At 46.0% G+C, this 18,281-nt stretch overlaps 1 pseudogene; it reads right to left on the bottom strand.

Moving 5' to 3' along the window:
* Nucleotides 1-9,182, bottom strand: part of LOC119299237 — a 14,591-nt pseudogene extending 5,409 nt beyond the window's left edge.
* Nucleotides 9,183-18,281: the final 9,099 nt, after the last annotated feature.

The following is an 18,281-nucleotide window of genomic DNA, read 5'->3' as shown; positions in this document are numbered from 1 at the left end:
GGCGATCCCCACCCCACCGCCCAATTAACGAGCCCCCACCGCCGGCGACTGCCAACCAGAGGTCTCATGACTTCGAGTACCAACCAACCACTAATTTATTACCATTTATGTCCTTGATATACGCGCTGACTGGTGGGCCCAATGGTAATGTGCGCTGCTGAATGTGGACCATTTGACTGGTCAATTGATCGTGTCATCAACAAATTACGGAGATGTATGGTGAGCCAGTGACCGTATGGTCACCGTAAAATGTATTTTATTAACACAGTACAAACTCAAACTACCATTTCTTTCTTTCATATACGGGCTGATAGGTGGGCCCCGCGGTTATGCGCCCCGATGGTGCAACACTAGTTGCGCCACGTGAAACGTTTGACTGGTCAATTGATTGTGTCATCAACAAAATACGGAGTTGTACGGGTGAGCCAGTGACCGTATAATCATGACATGTATTTTTTAACACCGTACAGACGCAAGGGCTCATATATACACGCAAGCACTCACCGCTATAAGCACACACAAGCAAACCCTATATCACAGCCCTAGAATATCTGAGTGTAATAGTTGCATCAGTGAGCATGCATCATGTTTAATTCAAGAAATTGAAATGAGGAATATTCAAAGCCTCATAAATTATTTTAAAAGAAGGGCAAGAACCCTTTAAATTGCATTCAGTGATTCCAAAAATGCCCTAAAAATAGTTTCGGGACTTTTGGCAAGGGTTATATACCAAACCAAAATTTTGGAACATTTTTAAGGAATCATTTGGTCTCTGAACTTAAGACAATATTCTATTTGAATTTGAAAATATATTCAAATATATATGGGATATATCTTCAAATGCTCTGTGATAATTTATGTGCCTCTGGAAAAGTCCATGAAGCAACATGAAAATACCGAGAGGATGTTTTTGCATTGTTTGAAATCTGTTTGAATTCAAAACAGTGGCGAAAGATTAAATAATAGAAAACAACAGAAACAAAAAGGAAACATGAGCTCACCTGAGCAGCCCACTCACCTGGCCCAGGAGAGAAGCCGGCCCAGCCCACTTACCTCCTCACTCATCGTCTTCCTCCTGCCAGTAGGCAGGAGAGAACACGCGCGCGTACCCGCGGAGCCCTCCACCTCCTGCTTCGCGCTGGAGGCCGCTCCTTCGTCCTAATCCGCGTCTAGAGACGCGCGAGGCCATCCTATCACTTCCCCTCACTCTCTGCTTCTCCCTCGCCCTCTAGCCCCTCCTCCAAGCATCACCGAGAGCTTCCGCCGGCCGCCGTGCCTCGCCTGCGTGGCCACCAACGACAAAATGACGCGCCACTGTGCTCCCGAGATCGTCCGTATCTTGCTGCACCTCCTCATCGCACCAAGAAAGGCCGGAGGCCCTCCAGCGTCGCCAGTCATCTTCCTCGCCGCCTCGGCCATCGGACGCCATCGTCGAATTCGCCACCGCAGAGGCCTCCCCGAGTCCAATGAGACCGCCAACGACCCCGCAGTGAGCTCCACTCCATTTCCCCTCGTTCATTTTGCTCGTTGCCGTGCCGTAGTACCCTTGCCCACATGCCCAAGCACCGCCATCCGCCATGGCCGCCTAGCTTTCTTGACATGAGCCCCTCCGCTCGAACCCGTGGCACCAGCATGCTTCTGGTGGCCCGTGGATGCCACCTAGCTCATTAGATCCTCCCCTAGCGCACTTCAGCCCCCCGCCTGCATCTAGCCGAGCTCCGGCCACCGCCATGGTTGCCGTGGCCATCGTCTCCGGCCACCCTACAGCCTCCCGCATGGTCCCCTAGATGCGCGCGAGGATGGGCATTGCTCTGGCGCCTCCAGCGCGTCGAGCCGACCCCTGTATCGCCGTCCCGAGCAACTCCGGCGATCCTCCGCCGTCGGGTTTGGTCGCCGGCGTTCAACTCCGGCGTACTGACGTGGCAACGACATTCGTGGCTAATGACCCACTAACTAACCCTCTGGCTCGCTGGCATGCGGGCCCCACTGCCTAACTAACCAGCTAACACAAATAGTTTAAGTTTAATCTAAACATAGTGGCCCCACGCGTCGGCGTTGACCTTGCTGACGTGGCCATTGACCAGACCCACCTGTCTGTGACACTAAGTGTCTCAGGGTCACTGACCAATGGGTCCCACTGGTCAGGTTTGACCTGGACCGTGCCCCATTGACCTGCTGACGTCATGATGATGTCAAGCTGACGCAGTAATCCTTTTCTGGAATTTAAATAAATCTTAAATGATTTGTTTAATTCAGAAAATATCCAAAACTTTCAAAATCATAGAAATTAATCTATAGCTCCAAATGAAATAAATTATATATAAAAAATGATTAGAAAAATCCAATCTATCCATCTGTACTATTTTCATGCATGTTTGAGCAAGTTAACCTCACTGTTTAGGATGAAACATGATTAGGACAAATTTGATAATAGATTTGGAGTTGGAATTTGATTTAGCTTTGAATTCCACTTCAACCAAAATGACTTCCTGTTGCATTAGCCCAAATCACAGCATATTTCCATGTCATGATCATGCATCATATTGTGCATTGCATTGATTGTGTTTCCTCTCTGTTGCTAGTATTTGTTCCCCCTCGGTAGACGTACATTTCGACGATGAGTTCGATGACACCGATGAAGAACTATACTATCTTCAGAAGAGCCAGGCAAGCAAAACCACCTTGTTCATTCCGATACAATCCCACTCTCCCGCTCCTGCTCTCTTTTACTGCATTAGGACAACAACGATTCAACTATTACATGTTGCGGTAGTTGAACCCCTTTCATGTGCATGACCTGTCATTGCCACAGTAAATAGATGAAACCCACTAGCATGAGTAGGAGTTGTTTGAGCCCTTATGTGCCTACTCATTCATGCTCATTGTCATGCCTGCTACTGCTTAGAGTTGAGTCAGGTCTGATTCATCGAGGATGAATTGGAATGTGGTGAACATGTCCTACTGTTGAGAGCTAAGTGTGTGAACACGATTTGGTAAAGGTAGCGGTGAGAGGCCATGCAGGATTACATGGTGGGTTGTCTCATTGCAGCCGTCCTTATGAACCGAGTTCTGTGTTTGTGATCCATGAACAGTTACTACCACACATTGGGCTCCGGGCGCTCCAAGCTCTCTCGACTTATTAATCAACCTGATCTCTGTCCAGGAGTTGCAACAAGTTCCTGGTGTTTGTAGGTAGTGTTAGTAGTCTACCATGTGGCACCCGGTACAGGTGGGCTTGGGACAGACTAGGCACAGTGGCATGGTGTACCAAGTGGCACCCAGATGGTGGGCTTCGGAACCCTGCTCACATCGTTTGGGGCCGTGAGTGACACCCCGGCCGGATCTCCTTGCGGATGGAAGCCGAATAGGCGATAAACCTGGACTAGAGACTTGTGTGGTTAGTCAGGTCGTGGCCGACTCCCTCGCCAGGCTTCCGCTTGAAGCTTGCCGAGATACACGACCTGTACATGGTGGTAAGTGGCAAGAGCGTGTGTGAAGAAGTACACCCCTGCAGGGTTATCATTATCTATTCGAATAGCTGGATTCCTCGGATAGGGAAACTTGGCCCCTTGCATCGTTCATAGACAAGTGGAAGTGGATACTCTAAAATGCGCAAGATAAGCATGAGTGCTATGGATGGTGTTCTCGTAGGGAGACGGGAGCGGATCCATAGTGGTGTATTGATATGGTGAATATGTGGACTCGTGTGCGCCACCTCAGAGAGTTATTTGCAGTAGTAGTTCAGGTTAGCCACTGAGTCAAAGCTGGCTTGCTACAGTTAAACTCCACCACCCCCTTTGTTGCTACTAATGCATATGTAGTTAGTTCAGATGTAAGTCTTAGTGGGTACATTTGTACTCATGTTTTCTTAAATTATGTTCTGCAGAGAGACTTCAGTCTCGCTAGTAGTTCCACGTGGACTTCGACATTTAGCTTGATACCTCATCTACGATCTTGTGCCCTCGGCAGGATCTGGTAGATAGTCAGGCTTCTCAGCCTTTTTCATTTGTAGAAGTCTGTACTCAGACATGTTAAGCTTCCGCATGTGCTTTGACTTGTATGCTCTGAATGTTGGGTCATGAGACCCATGTTTGTATTATCTGGCTCTTCGGAGCCTAATGAATAAATACTTGAGTCGTAGAGTTATGTTGTGATGCCATGTTGTATTTACACATATCGAGCATATTGAGTGTATGATTGAAATGCTTGGTATGTGTGGGATCCGACAACCTAGTTGTTCATCCTTGGTAGCCTCTCTTATGGGGAAATGTAGTCTAGTGCTTCCACTGAGCCATGGTAGTCTGCTACAGCCCGGTTTACCGGAGTCCTGCTAGCCCATCACTACTGCTCCGGAACACTTAGACTGGCCGGCATGTGATTCACTTCGTTCCTGTGTCTGTCCCTTCGGGGAAATGTCATGCGGTGACATCTGGAGTCTTGCTAGCCTGCTATAGCCTGGGTTCCCGGAGTCCTGTTAGCCCAGTTGCTACAGCCCCGATTCACACGCTGCTGACCGACATGCTCGATGTTGATTCATGTATGCCCGTCCCCGTAAGTTAGTGCCACTTTGGGTTCACGACTAGTCATGTCGTCCCGGGTTCTCTGTCATATGGATGCTAGCGACACTATCATATATGTGAGCCAAAAGGCGCAAACGGTCCCGGGCCTTGGTAAGGCGACACCCGTGGGGATACCGTGCGTGAGGCCGCAAAGTGATATGAGGTGTTACAGGCTAGATCGGTGTGACTTAGAATCGGGGTCCTGACAGCTTTGGTATCAGAGCCTGACTGCCTGTAGGATTACCAAGCCAAGCTGGTCGAAGTCGTGTCTAGAAATGCTTTAGTTATATAAGGGAATTGATTGTGGAAGGGAACGTAGGGATCTTTTTACTCCTTTACCTTATTCCCTTCTGATCTGAGTCAACCTCTTCTTTTCTACGAGGATTAAGGACTAGGCTTGTCATCTTTCTATTAGGATCACGTGTTACTAAACCGTAGCTGCCTAGGATTGTTGAGTTCAAGCCTCAGTTCAGTTCCTACTACATCCATATGTTCATACTGGCCTCAGAACCTTGAGTTTGTGATGTTGAGTGGCTATGCCACCATTTTTGCATGTTGTCTCAAATATTTTTGAGTAATTACAGCCGTTATGCTATCCGAGTCATCCCAGGTCTCTAAATAGTCTGATGCATTTGCAAATCCTTCCTTCCCGCTCCCGGTGTTCCTTGAGTCAGATTAACCACACTAGTCGGTAAGTTGAGGTAATCCATTGCCTCAACATATATGTTGTAGCTATTATTATGACCCTGGATATATTAGGGAATCACCTAGTAATCTAGCCATGTTTTGTGTTCCCAATGTGATGATTCTGTCCATCATTCTTGAAAGCATCTTGTGATGCTATTTAGTAGTAGGTATTCTACTCCTGGGTTCTTGACCCAAGAATCACTCTACTCACTTCCTGTTGATAGTGTTGCTAGTTCCTTTAGGATATTAGTAAACCTTTGCGATAGTCCTCGAGGTTCGTGGTATTTCATTCTTCCCAATACCATGAACTGCTTATGGCAGAAGTTCTTTTGAACCAAAAGTTCACAACCAGAGTGCTCTTGATGAGTTCGCCATTATGGTCGAGACTCTGCCAGTCCTACCTTTCTGCATGGGTTATCCGTAAGAAACATGTTGAATTTATTCAACATGCTAACCGATGCATCTACAATTTAAAAGAATTATATGTTCCTTTGAGTTGTTCCTTTTTAGTTGTATTCTGGCCCTCTTGTATCAATTGATGGTCAGGAGTAGTAGTGCATTCGTGTTCATCGATGCCTATTATTCTTGTGGCCCGTCAAGCCGTTCTAGTTCGGAATGACTAGGAGAAACAAACTCCAGTACCTCGTCCATTTCTTGGATTGGGTCAAAGCAGTTGTATTGCAGATCAAAATGTCAATCCAGCTTCTGATTCTATTCTACCTTGAAGTATTGCCCTCTTGATGTCAGAAATATCATGAGAATTTCGCCAACTCTTATGAATTCTTGATACAGTGATACTTCTCACCATCATCATTCGTTCCCCGGTGACATGTTGTTGCAACCGGAATACCGACAAGTGAACCGTGATGTGTGAAATCAATACTCCTAGCAACCCCGTTGCTTGGTGGTTAATGGACAATAACCTCATTCTTAGCATGTTGATTTTTGAATCATCATCCTAAGATTGATCGTGCTACCTAATCCTTATTTCTGGTGCACTCTTCGATCAATGAGTTAGGATTTTGTCAAACCCTTGCTCTGTTGATCATATCGTCTTGCCCTGAAAAGCAAGATTGTTCTCGAGCTTAGTAACTTATCGGTGGTTTGTGATTTTCCGAATATCTTCTCGCAGAGATCACTAGGTTATGACCTGACCGCTATGTGGAGTTCGTGATCAAGTTGGTTTTTCCATAAACCACTCCTTCTCGAAGAATCTGTGTTGGATACCCCTGAGCTAGTTGGTTAAGCCAAACAACAACTTGGAGAGTTGGAAGATAAAAGCTTGCCTAACCTAGTTCATTCCAAAAGGATATCCATGTGTTTGTGTGTTAGTTGAAGAAAGATGATATCTTCATCGATTGGTCCCTGTGATCAGTTATTGGACCTATTGTCTTATCAAAACTTTGATTTGAGTATGGGCTATCACTAAATCAAATCAGTACCAACGATGTCGTAATGTTTTCTTACTTGTGGTTGATCCCTCGAGCATACATCATTACATCTTTTGGCCTGATCAATGCTATCATCTTGCTCACATAACCATGTAACCCCATCTTCTGGAAATCTTGATAAATTGTTGTTGAGCCCATCGACAACGTCTTTATCTCCTCCATGATTCATGTTGAACATTAAGCTAGTGTTGGAAACTTTTGAAGGCATTTCTTCATGCTAGCTCATGAAGCATATGTTTGGATGGATGAAGTGACTGCCTCTAATTCATGTGCATTTGATGCAAGTTGCCACCGTGAATTCGAGAAAGTCTATTTTTGCTCCCCTAGAATCATCGCAAGTTAGTCATGCATGTGCGAAGTGCTCTATGGTTTGATAGGTTGGCCCTCTCCACTCCATATGTGTTCCTAGCACACCAATCCACTGATTGATTTGTTCAAGAGAAAAGGAGTTGGTGTGTGAATACTAGTTCATGTACAAGATTCCAATATCCTCGATGATAGTTCCCAACTAGAACTCGGTAGTGTTTTGTTGTAAGACTACCATGTGGTCATGCTTGTCTGGGACAGCGTGTTCACATGTTTATAGCAGAACCAACTCATATTTTGGAGCTTGCTATCGTAGTTCATTCTAGAGAATCTCGCAACGCCATCTCGTCGATTTGTGTTGCTACCTTTCTTTTCCAAACATGTTGTCTGAAATATCCTGTTACCAACCAGATCTGAATCTCAGGCAGGTATGCTGGTTGGGTCATTCCCAGTATTTGCATTTTGTTTCAAGCTTGCACCTGTCATTGTGTCAGTCTGCCATGGGTCCCTTCCATTTCCGATGATAAGCAGAAATCATCCATCGGGTTGTCTTGCACAAGGTAGTCCACATCATCCATTCTAGTCCGAGTATGTCATTCTTTTGAACTCTTTCAAATGATCGATTGTGATTGCCTTAGGCTGGTATAAAGAGTCTCAATGATCTCTATGTCAAAAGTAAATATTTCTGCCACTTAGGGGAATAATTGTACGAGTCACCTCCTCTAGGGTGCCCCATTATGGAATCGTGGTAATTATCTCCTCGCTACTTTGAACCCATCCACCATCTTCTTAAGCGTGGAATAGTTGCCTACCAAATCGAACTTCACCATCCGTCTTGATGTATGTTTTGTGTCCCAACTCAAGAGATGTTTCGACGTCTCACTCCATGAGTTGATCCTGAGTGCTCGAACCTCAGGAAGATCGATTCTTCTAAAATTCTCCTTTTCTACTCGGTTTGTCATGTTGGATGTAGTTCTCAAAGCAAAGACGCCAAGATCAATATGATGTAATGGATCAATATATTCGAGAAGAGCAGTTGGATCATGAAGATTGCATTAGATTTGTGTCCCCTTTGTCTTCTTACCTCACGTCTTAAATGTCAGGACGAGATTCTTGTTTAGTGGGGGCGAGTTGTCACAGCCCTAGAATATCTGAGTGTAATAGTTGCATCAGTGAGCATGCATCATGTTTAATTCAAGAAATTGAAATGAGGAATATTCAAAGCCTCATAAATTATTTTAAAAGAAGGGCAAGAACCCTTTAAATTGCATTCAGTGATTCCAAAATTGCCCAAAAATAGTTTAGGGAATTTTGGCAAGGGTTATATACCAAACCAAAATTTTGGAACATTTTTAAGGAATCATGTGGTCTCTAAATTTAAGACAATATTCTATTTGAATTTGAAAATATATTCAAATATATATGGGATATATCTTCAAATGCTCTGTGATAATTTATGTACCTCTAGAAAAGTCCATGAAGCAACATAAAAATACCCGGAGGATGTTTTGGCATTGTTTGAAATCTGTTTGAATTCAAAACAGTGGCAAAAGATTAAATAATAGAAAACAACAGAAACAAAAAGGAAACAGGAGCTCACCTGAGCAGCCCACCCACCTGGCCCAGGAGAGAAGCAGGCCCAGCCCACTTACCTCCTCGCTGGTCGTCTTCCTCCTGCCAGTAGATGGGAGCGAACACGCGTGCGTACCCGCGGAGCCCTCCACCTCTTGCTTCGCGTTGGAGGCCGCTCCTTCGTCCTAATCCGCGTCTGGAGACGTGCGAGGCCCTCCTATCACTTTCCCCTCACTCTATGCTTCTCCCTCGCCCTCTAGCCCCTCCTCTGAGCGTCATCGAGAGCTTCCGTTGGCCGCCGTGCCTCGCCTGCGTGGCCACCAACGACAAAACGACGCGCCACCATGCTCCCGAGATCATCTGTATCTCGTTGCACCTCCTCATCGCACCAAGAAAGGCCGGAGGCCCTCCAGCATCGCCAGTCATCTTCCTCGCCGCCTCGGCCACCGGACGCCATCGTCGACTTCGCCACCGCAGAGGCCTCCCCGAGTCTAATGAGACCACCAACGACCCCGCTGTGAGCTCCACTCCATTTCTCCTCCTTCATTTTGCTCGTTCCCATGCCGTAGTACCCTCGCCCACATGCCCGAGCACCGCCATCCGCCATGGACGCCTAGCTTTCTTGACCCGAGCCTCTCCGCTCGAACCCGTGGCACTAGCGTGCTTCTGGTGGCCCGTGGATCCCACCTAGCTCATTAGATCCTCCCCTAGCGCACTGTATCCCCCCGCCCGCATCTAGCCGAGCTCCGGCCACCGCCATGGTTGCCGTGGCCATCGTCTCCGGCCACCCCGCAGCCTCCCGCATGATCCCCTGGATGCGCGCGAGGATGGGCGTCGCTCTGGCCCCTCCAGCGCATCGAGCCGACCCCTATATCACCGTCCCGAGCAACTCCGGCGATCCTCTGCCATCGGCTTTGGTCGTCGGTGTTCAACTCCAGCGTACTGACATGGCAACGACATTGGTGGCTAATGACCCTCTAACTAACCCCCTGGCTCGCTGATATGCGGGCCCCACTGCCTAACTAACCAGCTAACATAAATAGTTTAAGTTTAATCTAAACATAGTGGCCCCACGCGTCGGTGTTGACCTCGCTGACGTGGCCGTTGACCGGACCCACCTGTCTGTGACACTAAGTGTCTCAGGGTCACTGACCAGTGGGTCCCACTGGTCAGGTTTGACCTGGACCATGCCCTATTGACCTACTGACGTCATGATGATGCCAAGCTGACGCAGTAATCCTTTTCAGGAATTTAAATAAATCTTAAATGTTTGGTTAATTCAGAAAATATCCAAAACTTTCAAAATCATAGAAATTAATCTATAGCTAGAAATGAAATAAATTATATATGAAAAATGATCAGAAAAATCCAATCTATCCATCTCAACTGTTTTCATGCATGTTTGAGCAAGTTAACCTCACTGTTTAGGATGAAACATGATTAGGACAAATTTGATAGTAGATTTGGAGTTGGAATTTGGTCTAGCTTTGAATTCCACTTCAACCAAAATGACTTCCTGTTGCATTAGCCCAAATCACAGCATATTTCCATGTCATGATCATGCATCATATTGTGCATTGCATTGATTATGTTTCCTCTCTGTTGCTGGTATTTGTTCCCCCTTGGTAGACGTACATTTCGACGATGAGTTCGATGACACCGATGAAGAACTATACTATCTTCAGAAGTGCCAGGCAAGCAAAACTACCTTGTTCATTCCGATACAATCCCACTCTCCCGCTCCTGCTCTCTTTTACTGCATTAGGACAACAACGATTCAACTATTACATGTTGCAGTAGTTGAACCCCTTTCCTGTGCATGACCTGTCATTGCTAGAGTAAATAGATGAAACCCACTAGCATGAGTAGGAGTTGTTTGAGCCTTGATGTGCCTACTCATTCATGCTTGTTGTCATGCCTGCTACTGCTTAGAGTTGAGTCAGGTATGATTCATCAGGGATGAATTGGAATGTGGTGAGCATGTCCTACTATTGAGAGCTAAGTGTGTGAACACGATTTGGTAAAGGTAGCGGTGGGAGGCCATGTAGGAGTACATGGTCGGTTGTCTCATTGCAGCCGTCCTTAGGAACTGAGTTCTGTGTTTGTGATCCATGAACAGTTACTACCACACATTGGGCTCCGGGCACTCCAAGCTCTCTCGACTTATTAATCAACCTGATCTCTGTCCAGGAGTTGCAACTAGTTCCTGGTGTTTGTAGGTAGTGTTAGTAGTCTACCAAGTGGCACCCGGTACAGGTGGGCTTGGGACAGACTAGGCACAGTGGCACAGTGTACCAAGTGGCACCCGGATGGTGGGCTTGGGAACCCTGCTCACATCGTTTGGGGCTGTGAGCGACACCCCGGCCGAATCTCCTTGCGGATGGAACCCGAATAAGTGATAAACCTGGACTAGAGACTTGTGTGGTTAGTCAGGTCGTGGCCGACTCCCTCGCCAGGCTTCCGCTTGAAGGTTGCCGAGATACACGACGTGTACATGGTTTTATGTGGCGAGAGCGTGTGTGAAGAAGTACACCCCTGCAGGGTTATCATTATCTATTCGAATAGCCGGATTCCTCGGATATGGAAACTTGGACCCCTTGCATCATTCATAGACAAGGGAAAGTGGATACTCTAAAATGCGCAAGATAAGCGTGAGTGCTATGGATGGCATTCTCGTAGGGAGACGGGAGCGGATCCATAGTGGTGTATTGATATGGTGAATATGTGGACTCGTGTGGGCCACCTCAAAGAGTTATTTGCAGTAGTAGTTTAGGTTAGCCACTGAGTCAAAGCTGGCTTGCTGCAGTTAAACTCCACCACCCCCTTTGTTGCTACCAATGCATATGTAGTTAGTTCAGATGTAAGTCTTGTTGGGTACATTTGTACTCACATTTGCTTAAACTATGTTTTGCAGAGAGACTTCAGTCTCGCTAGTAGTTCCACGTGGACTTCGACGTTTAGCTTGATACCTCAGCTACGATCTTGTGCCCTCGGCAGGATCTGGTAGATAGTCAGGCTTCTCAGCCTTTTTCATTTGTAGAAGTCTGTACTCAGACATGTTAAGCTTCCGCATGTGCTTTGATTTGTATGCTCTGAATGTTGGGTCATGAGACCCGTGTTTGTATTATCTGGCTCTTCGGAGCCTAATGAATAAATACTTGAGTCGTAGAGTTATGTTGTGATGCCATGTTGTATTTACACATATCGAGCATATTGTGTGTATGATTGAAATGCTTGGTATGTGTGGGATCCGACAACCTAGTTGTTCATCCTTGGTAGCCTCTCTTATGGGGAAATGTAGTCTAGTGCTTCCACTGAGCCATGGTAGTCTGCTACAGCCCGGTTTACTGGAGTCCTGCTAGCCCAGCACTACTGCTCTGGAACACTTAGACTGGCCGGCATGTGATTCACTTTGTTCCTATGTCTGTCCCCTCGGGGAAATGTCACGCGGTGACATCCGGAGTCCTGCTAGCCTGCTACAGCCCGGGTTCCCGGAGTCCTGTTAGCCCAGTTGCTACAGCCCGAATTCACACGCTGCTGACCGACATGCTCGATGTTGATTCATGTATGCCTGTCCCTGTAAGTTAGTGCCACTTTGGATTCACGACTAGTCATGTCGGCCCAGTTTCTCTGTCATATGGATGCTAGCGACACTATCATATACGTGAGCCAAAAGGCGCAAACAGTCCCGGGCCATGGTAAGGCGACACCCATGGGGATACCGTGTGTGAGGCCACAAAGTGATATTAGGTGTTACAGGCTAGATCGGTGTGACTTACAATCGGGGTCCTGACACCCTACCCCCTATGGGCACCTTTGAGAGAGTGAGCCAGCATATGATCTTGAGATTTTACGAAGTCACCATAGGTGCCTCGTAGTCGAGTGGATCGTCTCCTCCCACTGAACGCACATCACCGGAAAATGCTAAAATTAACCCAGGATAAATGCGAGCACTGGGACTTTAAACCTGGTGGGCTCGAGAAACCACTGTCCTCCTAACCATCCAACCACATGTTGGTTAGCACGAAAAAATGTATGTGGTGACCATGATGAGCATATTCTGAAGTCTAGTGACATCGTGCTTTCGTCAACAAAATACGGAGCACGCATCAAATGCATAGTCCGTCAGTGTCATCAAGAGAAAATACGGAGACGTGTCGTGAGCTAGATACCGTATGATCACCATGAGAATGTATACGGTGACCGTAATGAGCATATTCTGAAGTCCAGTGACCGTATAGTGCCTTAGCTTGAAATACAATGACCGTCATGCATGAATGTGTCGTGGAAATGCATACTTTTAGAGGGCCGAGAGATAGTTTGTGTTTGTACGTGAATGTGGTGTAGAAAGAGGGGGTCTCCGGTGGAGACAAGGAGAGATATGCCCTTCATTTCTCTTTCCCGTGACTAATATTTTAGGAGAATATATAAACATTCACAATGCAGAACAAATATTTTTGGATGCACCATGCAATTAACTTTCATGTATAACATTGTACTATTGTATATGCTTATTTTCTTAGTGGCCGATTGCGTGTGTGGTGTGGTGGGCACATCATTTCTAGTTGTGGTGGGTCAACATGAGGACTCATGGGTCGGTTCCATCCTGCGCCACATAGGTTGGACTGAGACGCGTTATACGAAGACCCATGTGGAGGACTCGGCGTACAACATGAAGCTAGCTACCAGAGTCGCCGAGGACTCTATCCCCACTGGTGATAAGCCGACTATATATGATTTTTAACCCTAGGCCCCCAATATGTTATAGAAGCTTTGGGCTAGTTCGTCGATAGTATACACACACGCACAATGCCTGGTATTCACGTGTACTTTGTACACACCCCTATCACTAATATACAGTACCAGGAGTAGGCTTTTTCCTCCACTGCAAGGGTCCGAACTAGGGTAAAACTTTGCCTCATATTAGCATCCAGCCTAACAGTCAGGGATATCCTTCCGAATGATATGATGGAATCATATCTGCCAACTACTAAGAGACAGGTGTGTCTGGGGGGCAATGTGTGCGAGAGAGGCCTAAAGATAATGTGTGTGCGGGAGACACGTAGGCACATATATGTGCGTATAGAGGGCTAGTAGAGACCATGCGTGTGTATATATGCATGTGAGAGAAATAGTGTTTTCCAACTGAGATTAGTGAAAAGAGTGGTACATAGTAGTCAGAAAGAGAGAGAGAGCAATACAGAGAGAGCATGTGTGTGAGACTCCGCGACACCCCGAGAGAGATTGTGAGCATGCGTGGAAGAGAAATGCCGATGCATATAAAGTGTGTGCACTTATGCGGTAGATAGAGAGATATATAGCGCGTTTGTGAGAACGGGCCGAGGCATAGTGCATCTACGTGTAAAAGGTAGTTCTACGCATTAAATTAAATTATAAATGACATTATTATTTTTGGATGAGATCATGAATTTTGCAAATTGCGTATGGACGAAAATCGGTCTATCAGACACCCATACTCTATTGCGTTCTAGCATGTGCATGTGTTTATTTCATATTATCGATCCATAGAGTGAGAGCACTCATGTTGTTAGTGTGAAGCAATGGATGCTTTTGCAATTCATATATAAACATTAATTAGTGCACTCCATGTTGTTAGTGTGAAGCACTTTATACATCTGTCACTTGCATGGATACATTCCAAATTGCTAGCTACGAAATATAATACATGTCGAATTCAACATAAAGGGGATTTCGAAGATTAGAATTCATAGGAAGTGCATTCATCTATTTGAACCCGAGATAATGGCATTTGTAAATCAGATGTAAAAGGGGGCATCAATCTTTGTTGTGTGTTTGAACATGCTATATATATTCATACACATGTCTAACTTTTTTTTGTAACCAAGGAGATTATATCTGGAACCATGCATGAACTGAGGTAAGTTGCATATTTTTAATATATACTTGTGTACAATGTATATTCAAATGTACCCCCTCCATTCCAAAATAATTGTAGCTTTAGGATTTTCAAGAGTAAAGATTTGTGAAGTTTGACAAATCCTGAAAGTTCAATTCAAGAGAACCGAAAACGTCAATGCTTCTGCTCCCAAATATTGAACGAAGTGCCAAATAGGCCTCTGGCCACACAAAACCGCGCGAGACTAATGTTTGGTGGTAGGAAATTATTGTCCTGACTCTGCCCGTGTAGTCTATCGGCCCGATGTCCAAGTCTAAACCGGGGTAGGTTTGTAACTTCACCATGACGTCGGTCTCAACCGCCTCCGAGAAGCATTCATACGTCGTGGGTGCCTAAACACTCATGCGCTCGGCCGAAATCTATCCCGCCCACATTTGGGACACCTGAGATTACTGTCCTACCCCCAACCCGCAATATATCCGAAATTTTAGATGGGGGCAAAGTTTGTAACTTTCCCCAAATTTCAAACAAGCGCGTCCCAAACCGAAACATTGTTCCCCCTTAGTTCCCCGCCTCCCTCTGTTTCCCCATTCATACTCCATGGGCGCCAAAATGCCCTCTCCACCAGCCGCGAAACCATAGCCTCCTCCGTCCTCCACCCCATAGCGCCCAATCCACCACCGCCCTCCTCCATCACGCCGGAGCCGGTACCCCGACATTGTCCCCCAATGCAACCGCAACCACAACGCCCTCATAGACTTAGCAGCTGAAGCCGAGGTAGAGCTGCCTCCACAACGTCGACGCCGACGTGCGCCGTACCAGAACCACTCCGACCACGCCGTCCTGCGCTTCACTGCTGCAGCTCCACTGTCGCAACTGTCCACCGCACCGGAGCTATTCCTGCTACGCCGTTGTTCGCCGTCTCGGATCTGGTTCCCCGCCGCCGATAGACGGCCACCACACCACACTCAACAACTTGGCCATGGGTTCGTCCAAGGCTCCACCGTCCTCCACAACTTCTCGTTTCCAGCGAACCACAAGAAGATCGTTGGAAAAACAGAAGGAGGACACAGCACTGCCAGCAGACAGAGGTACTCCTCTTCCCTTATTCATGCAAACCTTACGTCTCTGCTCACACCGTATTCATCCCACGAAAGAAACTCGTTGAGCGCTTCTTACTACATCTTGTTCGTGATACTAAATGCACAAGGTTTCCTCCCTTTACTATTTCACCTTTTCTAGAGGTCAGTAGCCCGCCTGGATTTCAATTCAGGGTCAGCCGAACTGCAATTAAAAGAAGCAGCACCCGCTTAGGCGCGCGGAGCACCTAGTCCGCCTATTCGCCGGGGAAGCGGCGCATCGGTGTCTATCATAGGGGTGTGGGGCGCAGGAGCTGCTTGCGCCCGATCTAGAGGTCGGCGGGGCTTCAATGGATGGCCGGGGGGCGGTGCCAAGCACGGCGGTGCGGTGAGGTGAGGTCGAGGGGAGGGCGCAAGCAGGGGACTGGGCCGGTGGTCGCTGGCATTTGGAGGAAGATCATCAACACTGACTGGCTGGAGGTAGATGAAGGTGATCTGCCCGTTCTTTGTACATCGGACGGTGCAGAAAAAATGGGCTAACCTATTTGTTTTCAATCGACTGTTATTTTCATAGAATTCTGTAGTAATTTAGTGTGTCATGCATGTTGTAGAGCTATCATATGTCTCCCGTCATTTATTTCTCACGGACCTACTATCTGCTACCTTTACAATGTACTATTTGTGCACACACTTCACCCATACTCACACTACTTTTTTATGCATGGGTATTTCAGACTCTGACGCAGTGTTGATGAATGCAGAAAAGAAAAGATAGAAGTCGCTCCAGTGTAATTCGAAGATAAGCACTAAGCGTTTCAGCGCTCTAAAGGGTGCAGTGTCAGCAGTTGGAGACAGTAAACGTAGCTCTGCAGTTGATGATCTCAATTGCCACACACAACCATCCAAGGTGCTTGCTTTAACTTCGCGCTGTCAAATGTGGTTGCATGTTGCATATGGTGTCTAGCTTGTATTCCTTCCAATTTGCTTAAATTGCATCTGCTTACTTTACACATTATACCTTTGACAATGACATGCCTTCCTGTTTTTGATACATACTACATATGTCTAATAACCATGTTCTTACATCAAACTAATGCACTTTTGTATCCCTCGACAATCACTTATGATTATAAAGTCACCCTAGTGGGTTACTGTGAAACGCCATACTCGTTTAAAGAGTGCAGTGTCATCCTCCCCACATGATTATCAAGAAACAGCAAGGCTAAATGAAGATAGTCAAGGTAGCTCTCTAGTTTATGACCGCAATTCCCCCACACCACCATCACAGGGGCTTGCTCTACTTCGCAGTGTGATATGTGGTTGCATGTTGCATATGGTGTCTAGCTTGTAATGCTTCTAATTAGGTTAAATTGCATCTGCTTAGTTTACACATTATACCTGTGAATATGACATGCCTTCCTATTTTTGGTACACACTACATCTATGTGTTAACCTTGTTCTTATATCAAACTACCTCTCTTATGTATCCTGCATCAATCGCTTACGATGAGTCACCTTTATTCGTTGCATATTGCATATTATTTCTAGCCTGTTGCCATGTATTGCTTCTAATTTGGTCAAATACATTTGTTAGGGCACCCTTTTAATTTGGCAGAGTGATATTGATTTCATCTTTCATATGGTTTCTAACTTGCATTGATTCTAACAAGTTCAAGCACCTTGTGCTTAGTTTACACTTTATACATCATACATGTGAATATGTCATGCCGTCCTGTTTTTCATACATATTCCATCCTCCTATCATGCGGCTGCCTTACATGAAAGTAGTGTTCGTCAGTATCATGCATCAATGAGTTCTGAAGAGAAAATCTTATTCCTTTTTCTTGTGGGTTTGACTTGACAAGGCAAAATCAAGAAAGAGGAAGGAAAATAGTAAGGAAGGCGATGAGGGTTGTCCTCTGCAGTAACGTAAACGGAGCATCTGTAACGATTCTCCTTGTACTGATAGTGCATTACAAGGTCCAAGTCTCCGCTCCCCTACTCCACCATCCAAGGTGCTTGCTCTAACTTGGCAGTGTGATATCTGGTTGCATGTTGCATATGGTGTCTAGCTTGTATTGCTCCTAATTAGTGTAAACTGCATCTGCTTAGCTTACACATGATACGTGTGAATATGGCACGCTTTCCTATTTTTGGTACATACTACATCTGTCTATCACACCATGTTCTTACATGAAACTACTCTTCTTGTGTATCCTACATCAGTCGCTTATGATGGGACACCTTTAAGTTGGCAGTGTGATATTGGTTTGCATCTTGAATATGATTTCTAGCATGTATTGCTTCTAGTTTGATGAACACCACCTATGACGAGACAGTTTTAACTTGGCAGAGTGATATTGATTGCACCTTTCATATGGTGTCTAGTTTGAAGTGCTTCTAATTTGTTGAAGTGCCTTCTGCTTAGTTACCACATCATAGGTGTGAATAGGTCAAGCCGTCCATTTTTTCGTACATATTCCATCCTTCTATCATGACTTTTCCTTTCATTAGAGTAGTGTTCGTCAGTATCATGCATGAATGAGTTCTGAAGAGCGAATTATATTCCTTTTTCTTGTCGGTTTGACCTCACAATGCAAAACCAATAAGGCTGAAGGAAATTGGCAAGGCATTGGATGATGGTGGTCCTTCCGAGCCACTAAAACAGAGGTTCACTACAGATTCTACTCCGCCATCCTCCCAACAAGATTCACAAGACAACGCAAGGTTAGACAGTCAACGTAGATGT

The sequence above is a fragment of the Triticum dicoccoides genome, chromosome 5A (genome assembly GCF_002162155.2).
Source record: "Triticum dicoccoides isolate Atlit2015 ecotype Zavitan chromosome 5A, WEW_v2.0, whole genome shotgun sequence".
NCBI lineage: Eukaryota > Viridiplantae > Streptophyta > Magnoliopsida > Poales > Poaceae > Triticum > Triticum dicoccoides.
Note: the sequence above shows the minus strand (reverse complement) of the source record. Positions and strands in the feature narration are given on the sequence as shown.